At 42.5% G+C, this 17,919-nt stretch overlaps 1 protein-coding gene and 1 long non-coding RNA gene across 3 annotated transcripts in view; one reads left to right on the forward strand and one right to left on the reverse strand.

Moving 5' to 3' along the window:
* Positions 1 to 17,919, forward strand: part of lsamp (limbic system associated membrane protein) — a 1,012,539-nt gene that overhangs the window by 448,723 nt on the left and 545,897 nt on the right. The gene's annotated exons all lie outside the window — the stretch shown is intronic.
* Positions 2,476 to 16,649, reverse strand: LOC129832315 (uncharacterized). 2 transcript variants are annotated; one of them, XR_008755904.1, is made up of 7 exons: positions 16,441 to 16,649; positions 4,065 to 4,464; positions 3,773 to 3,876; positions 3,558 to 3,663; positions 3,354 to 3,413; positions 3,045 to 3,152; positions 2,476 to 2,904 (listed from the first exon to the last, which is right to left on the reverse strand). It is a non-coding gene; the product is annotated as an uncharacterized LOC129832315 (long non-coding RNA). The 2 variants fall into 2 exon arrangements; XR_008755903.1 differs by having other exon boundaries at positions 3,045 to 3,413.

The following is a 17,919-nucleotide window of genomic DNA, read 5'->3' on the forward strand; positions in this document are numbered from 1 at the left end:
TTCTTTCTTGTGAACGTATTGAAGTATGTTCCCCCTCCATCTCCTCTCCTATTAAGCAAATGCAGAATACAGACTTCACATTTCAATGAATCACTCTCAATAGTACTCAGAGGGTTAACCAACGGTAAATGAGGGCCTGTAGATTTGTCTGTATAAATAGAACATGGCGAACACACCATGCATTTGTCATCATTGGTCATGTAATGGGTTGAATATTGCAATTCTCCTCAAAAAGCTTCTGTCTGATTTCCTTAGATTTTTGGCACAAAACAATTCTGCCAAATATAACAGCTGAAAGAATTGCTAATGCCTGGGAAGGCAGTTCTGCTATCACAAAACCCTCTGGCTAAGATGGGCAGGTCATGAGCTGAGCAAACTGTTCTTGTTGTTTCCTCTGAGAAGTGTAAGACCTATTACATCCTCCTTGCAAGAACCATCAATTATAAATGCGGGTTTAGTTGCTGAAACCCCATCTGATAAAAAACAGTCCAGTCATACCAGAATTTCAGCAAGACTCCCCCAAGTTAAATCAAACAGATCAGAGTCTGAAATGTAGATGGAACTGTTTGATTTAACTGGAGGTAGGTAGTGTAAGGTCCATGTGTACATTTGGAAAGATGGGATGGGTCTGCAAGTGATGATTGAAACTAGTCATTCTGTATCCAGTGGAAATAATTCCTCTCAATGGAAGCTCAGAGCAGCGCCTTGCTCAGCGCCACACATTTGATTAAGTTCAGCTGTGAGTGTCTCGGAGTTCCGTGCATCACCCAGCATTGAAAATGACTACTCCAGCGACTGAGATCATTCCTGTCAGGGAATGATAAATATATGCTACACAACTCTAATGAGAAAAAGCTGAACTGTTTTCCTTTTCAATAGTCTATCCATGAGTTTCATAGCATTCTAACACATAATAATGTTTAGTCAATATTTACACTGAAATGATGTGTCTTGAAGAATGATGATTACCTTGTGAAATAACGTACATTCTAATGACTCTGTTGAATGGAATTGAATTGATCGAAGATGCAACATGTCCAGATACTTTCCAGTGGATCTGTCTCAGACCAAAATGAAAGCAGGCTTATAGCCTAGATAGCTAGATCACCTTTGATAGCAGTTAGCCCTCTGGGAAGTGGTGGCTAACTGGCAGGTCTTGCTGATTCCTGGGGGCTGTGTTCTGTATTCTGACTGTGACCAGCTATAGGAGGACCTCCTGTGTTGAAGGCCAGACTCTTTCCACCACATCGCTGCAGGGACAGAGGGTTTGTTGACCACCAGCTTCATTCAGCTGCACTTCCCAGATGTTCTGTCTGAAACATTTACAGCTAAAAACCCAACTCAAGTGCACCTTGGGGTTTCAGTTGAACTTTAGCATGCATGTTATATCATGGAAGTGCAGACACGTCAGGCTCGTTAGTATGATATGATCTCATGATATGAGATGGTTAAATCCTTTCACGTGTAGCAATGGCTGACTTACAGTAAGTGGTAGCCTAGGATTGTGAGAATCAAACCCTATAATCAAACCCTATAATCAAACCCTATAAAGGACGGATGTTGGCCTTTTGAAGCATTGCTGTCTGCTGATATGATATAATTCATGCTCATACAGCTACAGTTATCATTCATGATTCTGGTCAGGATATATGATCTTATATGAGGCACGGTCTAGGACTCTCTGAGGACTTGTTTATCGGACAGGTCTGAGGGGATCTCATGGCACTCTGGCTTATCATGACACCGATGGAGAAAGCGAGGGAGAGTTCTCACAAAGCCAGAACTGCCGGGCCTGTCATGCCAAATAATGTCCCCCTCTACATCCCAATGGGATTCGATAAACTGTTAGCGCCCGTTTCTATATCAACGGTGTGATGACTTAATGATTAGAATTTTGGAGATCATTACAGACTAAATTACGTTCTTTTCATCATCGCTATGCCAACAAGGCTGATTTCCGCGAAATTTTCGCTGTTTGTTTAGCTAATCAAATAAAAACATTAATTTGAACTACTTTTGGGTACCTTGTTAACATTAAAACATGAAATCCATGTCTTAAACGCTGCTACGTTTCGGAAATGGCAAAGAAAATGTGTGTAATCTGCTTGACACATTAAAGTTACTTAATTTACAGACCAGGAAGTCAGCTAATTTCCACTCCATTCATATGCAAATACGTTTGATTCATACACTGGCTTGTCTGGCTGTCATGTTTTTATTTTAACCTGCCCTTCCCTTATCTACACTGAAATAATATAATTTCACTAGTCCTCTATTGTGATTTTTTTTAAATGTATCTCGCAGAGCTCATATGTATCTATTGTAAGTCCTAAGATACAACAATGAATAATGTAGAACAAATACATTCCATCAAAGGATACCTTACGACCTACAATAATGAACACCTTGTGAAACAGCTGTGAAAACCAACCTGGCAATACTTAAGATTTTAATACATAAACTTTGATCGTTTTTGGTACACTTGTGTCATTAATTTATTTTCACAGATTTGTTGTACACTCACATGGATATTATAGACTAAAATACTGAATTCTAGTGTGTGGAATTCTGCCTGTCACTTGTTCTCAACAGGCAGCCAATCTCAGAAGGGGAACTTGAAGAGGGAGACTGCTGCTCTCTTTGTTCTGAGTGTTTGCAGTAGTTCATCTGTGTATCTCACATATTATGTGCTCAGTATGATAGAGCAAGACACTTTCTTGGCAGATAATGACAACATGACAATAACAATAGCTGATGTAATGAGAACTTGGAGGGTGGTTGGTAATGGAGGACATCAGGTGGATCCACGTCTGGGTGTTGGGCAGAACCCCTAGGTCCTGGAGAACAGGTAATGGAGGACATCAGGTGGATCCACGTCTGGGTGTTGGGCAGAACCCCTAGGTCCTGGAGAACAGGAGCAGAGTTAAAAGGAAAGGAGACAGAGACGTAAACAAGCAAACACACAGGTAACACCTCACTGTGAGAAAATCTGATGGATTAGTGCAGTGTTATAAAATAAATTAACAGCGGGCAATCATTTTTACCTGGTCAAAAACTGCCACATCCTTCTCAGTCCGTGCCTGAAGGTAGTACACAAAGGCGTTCTGATCTGGTTTGTCAACTTCCACCACATCAGGTGGGGTTTCAGTGATCTGAAAGTACGTTATACAAAAATAGCAATAGACAAACAACACTAAGTCAATCGCACATTTGAAAGACTACAGTATATGCAATAATTGTATATGCAACTGCATTGTTTACCTCAGTCAACAGCTGCGGCTCCGTCCGTACTCGACCTGGATGCTGCTGTTGTGCGCAAAGAGAATTACCTTCAGGTTGTTCTACCACCCTACCTGGTATCAAAGGATTTGCCCATGGCAGTCTTGAGGGTCTGGTTGGTCCATTCACCAAACCTGGAGGAGGGGGAAGGAAAGCGATATCTATTGACACTGTAAGATATTGAAATATGTCTGATTATGTCCCATGGAAAAACAAATTGTAAAAAAATTAAGTAAAGCAAACCATCGGTGACAGAATATAACCTATAACATCTGTACCTTGTTCCAATGTTCATGACCTCGGTCACTCAAGATGACCTCAGGAGAACCGCGGTTGTTGAAGATACTCCACCATCGCCTTGGAGGTGGCTTCGCTAGTCTCGTCCTTGATGGGTATCATACAAAAACGAAACTCGATTTTTGGTTCCAAGCACCCTTTTTAATGGGTTACAGAAGGGAATTCAGAGTTAAGCGCGTACGCTTCCTTTACTGACCATAATGGGTATTGCCTCCACCCACTTGGTAAAGTGATCGGTCGCCGTCAGACACCAGCTGTTGACATTCCTGGATTTCGTGAAGGGTCCGATGAGGTCCACCCCTAACATTTAAAGTTTTAGTGAGAAGATTACTTTATTCTTACCCATATCTGTGCCATACAGTCTGCAGATTTTCATATTTGTAAGGATACTGAGACACACATTCTATAATATTGAACTCTGCTGTGGTCAAATTAAGAAACCATTACAAAACAACTTATCAGGGCAAGATTTGACTTGGGACACTTACCGATCATGTGCCGTGGTGAAACAACTTTGATGGGTTTCAACTCCGGTGCCACAGTCTTTGCCCTCTCAAACTTCTGGCAGGCTAGACAGGGTACTGACCAATTTCTCAAAAAGTGACAACTTTAACATTGTGTGCTCTCTGATGTGACATTAATTGAAATCATAATAATTTCAGATATAATAGAATGTGATTGATAAACAAAAGGTTATTTCACTTGCCCAGCTGTCCCCCTCCTTGACAATTCCCTGTCAGAAGAAGCGTAGGTTGATTTTGGCATTCATGCACTTCACTCCGAAATGTCCAGCATGCATCTCTGTCAGCACGGCCTCCTTCTCCTCCTTAGTAAAAATCACCGTCCTGTGTGGCTGGCCATCCTTCCCCCTGAGGTAGATATGATTGCCTAACAAGTTGGAAGAGAAGAGGTGAGGAAATACTCAAGTCTTAATATATTTGCACTGCTGTCTTTCTCTTTCCATCTCTCTCTCTTTCTGTTTTCCACTCTCTTCCCACCTCTCGCTCCCTCTCTCACTTTCACCCCCCCCCCCCCCCCTTTTGTGTCTATTTAGCATAGACACCTAGTTTAAACCTATCCATTTGATTGATCAGGTTTAACTTATAGCTAGACACCTCAATATGACAGACATATAACAAAATCAGTGGAGGCTGCTGAGGGGAGGACGGCTCATAAAAATGGCTGGAATGGAGTCAATTGAATGGTATCAACCACATGGAAAGCACATGTTTGATACCATTCCATGTATTCCATTCCAAACATTATTATGAGCCATCCTCGCCTCAACAGCCTACACTGAACTATATGTATAGCAAGCAACTATTATAGCTAACGTTAGATGGAAAATGGTTGTTCATAGCTAAATCCGTCCAGTTATCTAACTGAAGTTAACTGCTTAACGTTACCCTGAATTGTGAATTTCTCTGATTATTGCGCCTCTTGTCGAGATCAGTGGTGTCTTCATATTACTTCGCCAGGTTGGAAAGATAAAAGAAAATCTCATTTTGGGATGCCATTCAAGTGCAAGCTACATACAAACAGAAAGCTGCAACAACAGTTACAGTAGCTTGCTTGTTAGCTAGCTAACATTAGATAAATACAACTATCTGGCTAGGCAGGGTGAGGTATATAAGTACAGTAGCTAGCAACGTCAGTCTATAAAAACGGCTTAAATGATTTATTCCTATTTAACAATATGTACAAATACATGGTAAAGAAGGTGTTCTCTTTCCAGTCTTTTCAGTCCTCTGAAGCAGCAGGGAGTCACCGTCAAATACACCATTTTGCGTGGACTGAGCAAGCGTTTATGCCATGAAATAGAACTAGAACTGCCCGCATCCTCCTACGAGGTCAAATAGAGCCAAGCAACCAGCATAGCAACGGATGCTTTGGTTCATTACGTAATCCGCTCATCAAATCCTATTGTGATGTAGAGGGGGACACTATTTGGCCGGGGGACACTATTCGGCATGACAGGCCCAGAGAGCAGAGAGAAGAAGCAGTTCTGGGTCAGTCTGGCTCCAATAATGGACACAACTTATCAGCTTTTCCTCAATAGCCACTACATCAGTTTAGACAGCCCTCTGAAAGTACACTTCCATTGTTGTCTTCAGATGTAAAGAAGAACCTCTACATGGGCTTTGTCATAATATTAGCCAGACAGATTCAGCGAGGGGAACACGAAACTCCTTTGGTAAGTGACTTCAATGGGCAGAGGAATTCTTGAGATGACAGACAGGAAATGACACTCCCATTTTTTCACTGTAAGAAAACCTATTATACACTGCTCAAAAAAATAAAGGGAACACTTAAACAACACAATGTAACTCCAAGTCAATCACACTTCTGTGAAATCAAACTGTCCAATTAGGAAGCAACACTGATTGACAATAAATTTCACATGCTGTTGTGCAAATGGAATAGACAAAAGGTGGAAATTATAGGCAATTAGCAAGACACCCCCCAAAACAGGAGTGATTCTGCAGGTGGTGACCACAGACCACTTCTCAGTTCCTATGCTTCCTGGCTGATGTTTTGGTCACTTTTGAATCCTGGCGGTGCTCTCACTCTAGTGGTAGCATGAGACGGAGTCTACAATCCACACAAGTGGCTCAGGTAGTTCAGTTCATCCAGGATGGCACATCAATGCGAGCTGTGGCAAAAAGGTTTGCTGTGTCTGTCAGCGTAGTGTCCAGAGCATGGAGGCGCTACCAGGAGACAGGCCAGTACATCAGGAGACGTGGTGGAGGCCGTAGGAGGGCAACAACCCAGCAGCAGGACCGCTACCTCCGTCTTTGTGCAAGGAGGTGCACTGCCAGAGCCCTGCAAAATTACCTCCAGCAGGCCACAAATGTGCATGTGTCAGCATATGGTCTCACAAGGGGTCTGAGGATCTCAACTCGGTACCTAATGGCAGTCAGGCTACCTCTGGCGAGCACATGGAGGGCTGTGCGGCCCCACAAAGAAATGCCACCCCACACCATGACAGACCCATCGCCAAACCGGTCATGCTGGAGGATGTTGCAGGCAGCAGAACGTGTGGTTCAGTGTGAACCTGCTTTCATCTGTGAAGAGCACAGGGCGCCAGTGGCGAATTTGCCAATCTTGGTGTTCTCTGGCAAATGCCAAACGTCCTGCACGGTGTTGGGCTGTAAGCACAACCCCCACCTGTGGACGTCGGGCCCTCATACCACCCTCATGGAGTCTGTTTCTGACCATTTGAGCAGACACATGCACATTTGTGGCCTGCTGGAGGTCATTTTGCAGGGCGCTGGCAGTGCACCTCCTTGCACAAAGGCGGAGGTAGCGGTCCTGCTGCTGGGTTGTTGCCCTCCTACGGCCTCCTCCACGTCTCCTGATGTACTGGCGTGTCTCCTGGTAGCGCCTCCATGCTCTGGACACTACGCTGACAGACACAGCAAACCTTTTTGCCACAGCTCGCATTGATGTGCCATCCTGGATGAACTGCACTACCTGAGCCACTTGTGTGGGTTGTAGACTCCGTCTCATGCTACCACTAGAGTGAGAGCACCGCCAGCATTCAAAAGTGACGAAAACATTAGCCAGGAAGCATAGGAACTGAGAAGTGGTCTGTGGTCACCGCCTGCAGAATCACTCCTTTTTTGGGGGTGTCTTGCTAATTGCCTATAATTTCCACCTTTTGTCTATACCATTTGCACAACAGCATGTGAAATTTATTGTCAATCAGTGTTGCTTCCTAAGTGGACAGTTTGATTTCACAGAAGTGTGATTGACTTGGAGTTACTTTGTGTTGTTTAAGTGTTCCCTTTATTTTTTTGAGCAGTGTATTTTAATTGCAATTGACATGAGGATCAGATCAAAAAGCCTTGGAGCTGGCAATGATACAAACATTATTTTTTTCCATTGATGAGAATAGATGTCCAAGACCCTATATATTGGCAAGAGATAAGAATCCATTATCATTGCTCAGTGTTGCTCTCTCTGTGTGTGTGTGTGTGTGTGTGTGTGTGTGTGTGTGTGTGTGTGTGTGTGTGTGTGTGTGTGTGTGTGTGTGTGTGTGTGTGTGTGTGTGTGTGTGTGTGTGTGTGTGTGTGTGTGTGTGTGTGTGTGTGTGTGTGTGTGTGTGTGTGTGTGTGTGTGTGTGTGCAGGGAGGTTAATCCTGCTATCAAAGGGAAATAATCTGCAGTGTTTGGGTAGAAATTAGAGCAGTGTTGAATCAGATGATCAGTTATAAAGTGTGAAAGTACACATTATCTCTTTGCCCAAAGACAGTCAAGGCTTAATCTCAGATCTGTGAAACAGGTTTTAAAATTAGGCTATGCTTGTTATGTCTGCCACATCCGTCTTTGCATGCTGAGCTTCCCATGGGTAAAGTAGGACAAAAATCTGTCAATCAAGAGCGTTTCTGAAGAAGAAACGCTCACAGCTTTTTAAATCTATGGAGATCTAAGGGGCATGAAACAGACATGTCGTCTGACACCTCCAAATCTAAGGTACACTTGAAGTTGAACAGAGAGAGATAAGGGTAGAGGGTAAAGGTATAAAGAACAAAACTGATGAGATAAAAAGTCTAGTGTGTCAGGAAAAGGTCACTGTCATGCTTTGTTATCTGGCCGTCACCAGAAGCAGAATATAGCTGGTTACACTAGACCAGTGGTCACCAACCTTTTCAAGCCTAAGATCACATCCCAAGTCCAAATGTAAACCAAGATCTACCACTTGCAAAAAATGGCGGCAAAACAAGGCCACAATATAGTTCCATTTTGACATTCTTTATTTTGTTACCTGTCCGTCACAAGCAAAGTATTCTTTTAATTACTTTCCCTTTTTGAACAACACACAACACAGATCATATCCTTTGTAAACAATATAGCCTACAACAGATTTCAAACTGACAATACTCACTCACTCTGATGGCTGTGGATGAGATCCCCTCCCACACACATTCATGTGATGGCTGTGATTGCACACTATCAGCAAGTGCTCTGTAGTCTGGCTCATAGTTCGACACAGCAAGTCTGACACTGTCTGTGAGATGTCTATTAGTTAGACAAGACCGGTTCTTTGACTTGATTCTTTTCATCTGTGAAAAGGCCCTCTCACAGAGATATGTTGATCCTAAGTAGGCCTTCACCTTAAGTGCGCAGGATAAAAGGAGGGCAAACGTTTCCGTTTTTACAAGACCCCAAATGACTCTTGGTCTTGCTTGCAACCCGATGTCATTTTGCAATTCAATTATCTCCATGTCAACTTCGTTTGGTAAAGAAAATACTTGCTGGAATCTGGCAGACACTTCTTCTATCTCAATGGGGAGGAGAGGGTTTGAGATAAATGCAACATCCTCCGCTATGTAATGTTTAGCAACATTTTTGGGAACAGGTTTGGGAAGTGCACCAGCCTTCCATTCCTCCGCTGAGAGGCCCACACTCCCGCCTTGGCCTTAAAGGCATTGACAGCGCTGATCATGTCTTTGTCCTGTCCCTGAAGCTCATAGTTGAGCTTGTTCAGTTTTGCTGTTACAGTGGGGCAAAAAATTATTTAGTCAGCCACCAATTGTGCAAGTTCTCCCACTTAAAAAGATGAGAGAGGCCTGTAATTTTCATCATAGGTACACTTCAACCATGACAGACAAAATGAGAAAAAAAATCCAGAAAATCACATCGTAGGATTTTTTATGAATTTATTTGCAAATTATGGTGGAAAATAAGTATTTGGTCACCTACAAACAAGCAAGATTTCTGGCTCTCACAGACCTGTAACTTCTTCTTTAAGAGGCTCCTCTGTCCTCCACTCGTTACCTGTATTAATGGCACCTGTTTGAACTTGTTATCAGTATAAAAGACACCTGTCCACAACCTCAAACAGTCACACTCCAAACTCCACTATGGCCAAGACCAAAGAGCTGTCAAAGAACACCAGAAACAAAATTGTAGACCTGCACCAGGGGGAAGACTGAATCTGCAATAGGTAAGCAGCTTGGTTTGAAGAAATCAACTGTGGGAGCAATTATTAGGAAATGAAAGACATACAAGACCACTGATAATCTCCCTTGATCTGGGGCTCCACGCAAGATCTCACCCCGTGGGGTCAAAATGATCACAAGAACGGTGAGCAAAAATCCCAGAACCACACCCCCCGACCAAGTGAATGACCTGCAGAGAGTTGGGACCAAAGTAACAAAGCCTACCATCAGTAACACACTACGCCGCCAGGGACTCAAATCCTGCAGTGCCAGACGTGTCCCCCTGCTTAAGCCAGTACATTACCAGGCCCGTCTGAAGTTTGCTAGAGAGCATTTGGATGATCCAGAAGAAGATTGGGAGGATGTCATATGGTCAGATGAAACCAAAATATAACTTTTTGGTAAAAACTCAACTCGTCGTGTTTGGAGGACAAAGAATGCTGAGTTGCATCCAAAGAACACCATACCTACTGTGAAGCATGGGGGTGGAAACATGCTTTGGGGCTGTTATTCTGCAAAGGGACCAGGACGACTGATCCGTGTAAAGGAAAGAATGAATGGGGCCATGTATCGTGAGATTTTGAGTGAAAACCTCCTTCCATCAGCAAGGGCATTGAAGATGAAACGTGGCTGGGTCTTTCAGCATGACAATGATCCCAAACACACCGCCCGGGCAACGAAGGAGTGGCTTCGTAAGAAGCATTTCAAGGTCCTGGAGTGGCCTAGCCAGTCTCCAGATCTCAACCCCATAGAAAATCTTTGGAGGGAGTTGAAAGTCTGTGTTGCCCAGCAACAGCCCCAAAACATCACTGCTCTAGAGGAGATCTGCATGGAGGAATGGGCCAAAATACCAGGCAACAGTGTGTGAAAACCTTGTGAAGACTTACAGAAAACGTTTGACCTCTGTCATTGCCAACAAAGGGTATACAACAAAGTATTGAGATAAACTTTTGTTATTGACCAAATACTTATTTTCCACCATAATTTGCAAATAAATTCATTAAAAATCCTACAATGTGATTTTCTGGATTTTTTTTTCTCATTTTGTCTGTCATTGTTGAAGTGTACCTATGATGAAAATTACAGGCCTCTCTCATCTTTTTAAGTGGGAGAACTTGCACAATTGGTGGCTGACTAAATACTTTTTGCCCCACTGTATGTCCATGAGGAAACCTAAATCTAGCAGCCATGCATCATCAGACAGTTACCTCATGTTCCTCATTTCGTGACTCCAGAAATGATTTGATCTCGGGCAGCAAGTCAACAAACCACTGCAGTACTTTCCCGCGACTCAACCACCTTACGCAAGCGTGAAGAATCAAGTCACCGTATGAGGCATCAAGCTCATCTAATAAAGATTTAAACAAGCGGTGCTGAAGTCCTTTTGCGCGAATCAGATTAACAAGTGTCATGGCATGAGACAAGTGAATTACTTTACTTTCTAGTGCTTGCTGATGAATCACACAGTGATAGTTCAAAAACTCTAGGAAATCGGGATCCCGACGGCACAGTGCAACGAAGCACGAATGCACCCCACGAATTGCCGTGCCCCGTCTGTCGGGATCGCTACCAGCTTATGAATAGGAAGGCTGTTATCATGCACATAAAGTTTAAACTCGTTGTAAATGTCCTCGCCTCTTGTCCTCCCTTTTAATGGTAAAATATTGAGAAAAGCCTCCTTAGTAGTTGAATCATTAAAAGCCATGCGAACAAACACCATCAGCAGTACAGTGTCTGTCATATCCTGGGATTTGTCAAATTGCAGCGATAAGCACTCCCAAAGTGATAAATTCTTGAGCACTTGTGTATTCACGTCCTCCGATAACGACTCTACCTTTCTTGTCACAGTGGCTGGGCCAAGTGGCACACTTCGATAGCATTTTTAATGTCCTCTTTGTTTTTGAATTCTTTGAATAATGTCTTGGCAGCAATGTCCATTGCCTCCTTGTATAGCTCTCCATCGGTGAACGGTTTCTTATATTCAGCCAAGAGATGGCTGACATGGAAGGATGCCTCTGTTAAAAGAGACAGCTCTGCTTTCAATACAGACTCGTCAACTCTCTTTGAACAAAGCTTGCTCTTTAGCGGGTAGGTTTCTTTGAACTTGGGGAGGATTGGGTTTTTGGTGCCGCTTCACGTTACACCTTTTTGCGAGCGCTACAGCCTGGTGACAAATCAAGCAAATCCTTTTTGTCCTTAACTATGGTGAACAGAAAATAGTGTTCCCATTCTACATGAAAATGATACGATTTTCGCTTTTTCCGTTGTGCCTCTGCCATCGTTTTGTTAGCTTGCGTATCGTTAGCTTGATAGCTTGTGAGCGTTATAACAAGTGCCTGAGCTAGTTAAGGCGGGAGTCAGGCACGTAATTTGTCAGACGTTAAACCTAGAAACTGTATTTGATTGGCCAGTTATACCCTTCCCCCACCCCTCAACCCCCATCACTACACACAGGACTCACACATTTGAAATTAAATTAAAAGATTTAGCCATTTATGATTTTTTTCCACACTGATTTTGAAAACTCCTCACGATCGACTTGAAATGCTTCCAAGATCGACTTGTCGACCGCGATCGATGGGTTGGTGACTCCTGCACTAGACACACTCTCTGTTCTCCCAGAGTCAACATGTAGTGTCATGTTTCACTGCTCTCATCCACTCAGAGAGGAACATTAGTGTTCGGACAGAAAACTCCCCGAAATCCACCATGATTGCCTTTCTCAGACTGGAAACATGGCTGATGCCAGCAAACCTGTTACGCTCCCTCACAGCACCAACAATACCCTTACATTATGACCAGGTCTTAAGGCTCATGCTCAGCAGTAGAAATCTCATAGAGAAGTTCATCCATGATTATTATTAAACCTCCAAAGGAAGATTCACATGATGGAGTTTATGATATCAATATGTGGTGTTTTGCTCAAGGGTACGTGGAATATTGCAGGTCCAGAAAACTCTCTGGTATTTTGAGTTTGATGGTAGTTCCAAAGCCACTGTATCCTTCATAATAGTCACTGGTAATGGCTATGACAGTGGGCTGGTACTCAAGAGAAGAGCCTGTGATATAATGACTGCTGAAGCACAGGTGACATTCTTCTTGTGACCTGATTGGTACACTCCTACAATGCCCTCTAGGACCTGTAATGCAGAATAGCCTCACAGTCAATCATATATTTCAGCTAGTCAAAATAGAGCCAAGTCTAAAAAGTGGAGGTGATAGATTGTTTCCTGTAATGGATGCTTTGAAGTAATGTCAGACCGGTGCAAAGATTTTGCTCAGACTATTTTGGGCTGCTGTGTGGCTCCAAGATAGAGAAGTGTGGATGAAATGCTTTCTCTGTGTGTGTGTGTGTGTGTGTGTGTGTGTGTGTGTGTGTGTGTGTGTGTGTGTGTGTGTGTGTGTGTGTGTGTGTGTGTGTGTGTGTGTGTGTGTGAGAGTGTGATCTGCCTCACTATAAGATGACCTGTGTGTCTCTTCTCTCTCAATAGGATGTGATTAGTGTGATGGCCGGACGAGAGGTACAATTTCACTAACAGCTGAACAGAGAGGCCGTGGTTTATTAAAGGACTGTCAGTCTGTCTCTTCTATATAATACAATCCACCCCCTTAAGAGTGAACAGGCTTTGAACAGTTGGCACGTTGGCTTTGACACTGACGTAGTTCCACTTGCTGTTCAGAATCTCTACGATTAATCAACATGAGTTACAGTATGCCTTTATTAATGTAAAGCGTCTCTATACTATGAGATCAATCATCTTGAAGGTTTATTTCATTTGTAATAATGAAAACCCTTAATAAAACCATAGAGGGACTTTTCATAATACAAACTGCATCAGACATCTTTAGAGGGCTACAGTAAGTTACCAAATGACTGTAGAGTGCACAGTCCTTTAAGTCCTAGTGGTGGGAGTAGACTACTGTAACCTCATAGCAGACGGCCATTTTAACCGTTGAATGTATAATATAGCAGAAACTAGCTTGATTGTTGAACCAGATTAGTCATACAGAGTATGAGGTCAGCTCCACCAGACTGTGTTCTGTATAAGTCAGCCCTGCCGGTTGGAGAGCATGTATCCCCTGCTGTTAATATGTAATAGGCATAACAGACTGTACATTTCACAAGATTTCCCTTGATTAGTACCTGGGCTCACCTTGCGTTTTAAACAGGGAGGGCTTTGTTTAATCTGGGCACCAAGCTCTTCGCCGCAACTCCCCCAAATTTGGCATCTGCTCCCCGTGAGCTCTTTGATCACTCTGTCAGTGAGGGGGAGAAGACAAAGTGTGTCCTGCAGACAAACGATGCACAACAGGGAGACAAATCAATTTGTCTCCCTGTTTTATTTATATCAACTAAGACCTGATTATGTCACCACTGTGTTTCTCTGACATATCAAATATGTTATGTGCTTTCCCCCACAATAGATAATAATAATAATAATCTCTTAGACATTTAATGGCATATTGTTCTTCTTTATCAAACCTCTTTCTACAACCCTCACTGAGAATGGGGTGGTTATGGAGGTAACACGTATGTGGATTTTTTACATTTTGATAAGGGCTCTCTGTAAAGGCCAGTCATAACCTGATTTGATGAAACGTAAACAGTAATTGGACCACGATGGTGTAGTATTATGGGGTCATGGTCACTCTGGACTGTTCGTTACATGTCAAACCCTCCTCACTCGTCATGTGTTAAAGCATGTGCTGTACATGCAGTGCAGAGACTTGTTGTGTTAAAAGATACCAATCAATCTGTGATATTTTTGAAGGAGCTTATGTGGACTTGTATGATAGAAACCCAGTATGGGGGTTTGCGCTCAGGCTACAATGAAAGGCAGCCGGTGCGTGGTAGAGAAAATATCTGTAGAGTTCAAAAAGTACTCTCAAAACCATGAAAAGGAATAACCCAAGGAGGCCGAGACGCAAAAATAATATAATACATTGAATCCATGCTTGAAAGAATACCTCAAGTGAAAGTGCAAGGTGCTATATAAAAATATAATACAAAAGGAACGGCACATACGTTTCGGCCTCATGCCTTCATCAGTGCTGTACAAACAAATTAAGAAGACACGTACTTAAGAAGACACACCTGCTGTGCGTAACAGGCGCAACAGGTGCAGGAAGATGGTTGATTAGAGACTGGCGAATCGGGAGTCAATGCATATTAACAAGGAATATATGAAGAGAATCAAAAATAGACAATTAAAATGTCACATATAATTGTAAAGAGACAACAGTCTGGGCTACATAACAATGTCAGAAGCAATAGATATGAAATACTCAAGTAGGCTAAAAAGCTCAGAGAGTGGGGGGAGGGGGAGATAGAAAATAGAACATGTAATATCATGCATTATCTAATCTCTTCTGAGTCTATTATTTGATATGAGTTCTATCACTTAGTTGTCATTTCAAGTGTGTGGTCTATAAAAATAGGTGTGTATAAAGTGTTTCAACTCAAAACATCACCAAGAATCTCGGCACTACCTTTCAATCTGGACGAGTTCTGTATGTTTCTTATAAAACTACCCGAAATGAGAATTTCTCTCATCCTGTCTGTGTTCCCCGCAGAAATCCCATTAACTCTAGAAGATAATGACTTGTGAAGTCATGCGGAACCCTAGTTTTATGAAACAGTGCAATGTAACATGAAGCAACCATTACTATACAATGTCAAAGAAATAAAATAAAATCATATTTTTCTGTTTTACAAAAATAGGCCTCAAATTTACTAGACATAGTAAGAGGAATCATTTAGCCTGCCTAGGATGCAGACCTGACTTTGAGACTTCAATAACACCTCACAGAGACACAAATGCTAGCTAGGGCCCTGCCAGTGTCAGAGTAATCATCTCATTCCACTTGTGTTGTCTGGCAGAAATTATTAACCTAACTTGTGATCGAAGATGAGCCCCTGTATCTCTTGCATTCTGGAAGCGTCTACAGTGTCAGGGTTGAGATAGCCTGTATATGTATTCATGAAATTTAAGCACTTGTGTTAAAAAGGGGGTTTGAAATACTATATAGTTTGGGTTTGACGTATACAACATGATCAGGGTGTTGACGAGACCACCGAGCAAAAGAAAATGGATGCTGTTCATTCTGAATTCCAGTCAGATCTTTGCATGTTTTCTGTATTGATTTAAATTACTATGGTACATCCAGTGGTGGTAAAGTGAATAATCTCCATCTTGCCTTGGCCCAACCTCAATCCACCTATGTGTTTAGCATCCCGATCAGAGTGCATGTTGAATGATGTGGTACAGGATTTACTATTGTCCTGTAATTTCTTACACAGCATGTGTAGGGTTAGCCCATCAAGAGGCCAACTATGTGTGTGGAAGTCAGTTCAGCAGCTCCATCTATGTGTTCTTGGGAGACAACGAGATCAATCCTCAAAGGGGATTTTCTCCATTGCTTTACAATAGCAGTCTCCTCACTCCCCGCTGTTCAGGTGTCCTATGAAGGCATGAAAGGAATTTTATAATATCTGTAGTGTCACGTTCTGACCCTAGTTATTGTGTTAATCCTTTGTTTTGTTGGTCAGGACGTGAGCTGGGTGGGCATTTCTATGTGTTGTGTTTCTATGTTGGGTTAAAGGGTTGCCTGGTATGGCTCTCAATTAGAGGCAGGTGTTTGGCATTTCCTCTGATTGAGAGTCATATTAAGGTAGGTTGTTCTCACTGTTTGTTTGTGGGTGATTTTCTCCTGTGTTTTTCGTGTCTGTGTATGTGCACCACACGGGACTGTTTTGGCTGTTCATTCGTTTGATGTAGTCTGTTCCTGTCCGTGAGTTCTACGTGTAGTTATGTAAGTTCATGTTCAGGTTTCGTCTACGTCGTTTTCTTATTTTGTAATTTTCCAAGTGTTTTCGTATTCGTCTTTGTATTTCAAATAAATTCATTTGTCTACTTACCTCGCTGCGTATTGGTCCACCGATCCTTCTCTCCTCTCCTCGTCCGAGGAAGAGGAAGACGACAGCCGTGACATGTACATTATAGGAACACCTGTGATTGAAAAAGTACAATGATTGATGTTTTGCTTTAGCTTGAGATTAAGAATCAGTGGTAGACACCTTACAAGTGCATGAAGAGGTCAACTGTACAAAGTCATATGCCTGTTCGTTGAAACTATACTTTCGGAAACAGATAGATAAAGGGAACTAAGAGTTCCTGTTGATGCTATGTTCCAGTCTTACTTCTGCTAGCACATGATAGCAATAAGAGGAATAAGGATTGGGAAATGAACTGCCAATAAGCTGAACTCCACTTAGCAGAGACAACTTTGTATTAGCAACTGATAATGAACTTATATGGTATTCAAGTTAAGGGACATCACCCTGGGTGGGTTGAACCATAGTAGGGGATAAAAAGGGAAACACCATCTTGAGAACTGAGTGTGTTACTTACAAATTACTGTAAGTGTATTCTCCGGGTTGCAATACGTGCTGCAATCCTTATTAAACAAACTAACCTCTGATCAAACAAGTTTCCTGTGGTCTCGTGTGTGCACATAGGGTAAAAATCCCTTACAGGCACTGAAGTGTAGAGCTTTTCCATGATGAGTACAATGTGTCCTGGACATCTGCTCTCACAGCATGACACACGTTACATGACACACACGGTACCGTACACCTGAGCTGCTATGACCAAGAAATGTATGAGACTCTACACTAGTATTTTCACAGGGTTAACATTTGACCGTCCAGAGCGTGTGAGAACTGTTTGATCCAGGGTGCTGTGACTTGAACCTTGCTATTACTGTCACGTTCTGCTCCCGCTCTTACCCCCCCCGGCGCTTGAGGGCGCCAGGTTGCCCTGCATCACTCACTCCTATCATCTATTACGCACACCTGCCTTCCCTTGTCACGCGCATCAGTGATATTGGACTCACCTGGACTCACTCATCATCTGTTTATTACCTCCCCTGTATTTGTCAGTTCCCCAGCTCTGTTCCCCGCTGCTGCATTCATAGTTTTTTTGTCTGTGTTATCTGTTTGCTGACGCTGTTACCGTCTCGTTCCGTGTCTCTCCAGCGTCAACTCGTGACAATTACATCACTCACTTAGATGTACATAACTATATCAAGCACAGTGAGCTGGATTTAAATCTGACAAATCAATGTTTATGTATTGTCATTGTGTAAAGCATCCTGGTTGTCTTGCCAGCTCTCTTGGGGGAAAGGCTCACACCTCAAGATACCGTGTGGTTAAATAAAATGAATAAAAAAATGTTTTAATGAGAAAACCACAATTATTTTTTACAGAAAAATATTGATCGTTTGTACTGTTTGTTGAGTTCAGACTGTGTCAACTGTTATTCCATGTAATTTTGGAGTGTGTATTTTATTAGGATTTAAATTGCCATACTAAAATATATTACATTGTGATGATCAT

This window comes from Salvelinus fontinalis, chromosome 33 (genome assembly GCF_029448725.1).
Source record: "Salvelinus fontinalis isolate EN_2023a chromosome 33, ASM2944872v1, whole genome shotgun sequence".
Classification (NCBI taxonomy): Eukaryota; Metazoa; Chordata; class Actinopteri; order Salmoniformes; family Salmonidae; genus Salvelinus; species Salvelinus fontinalis.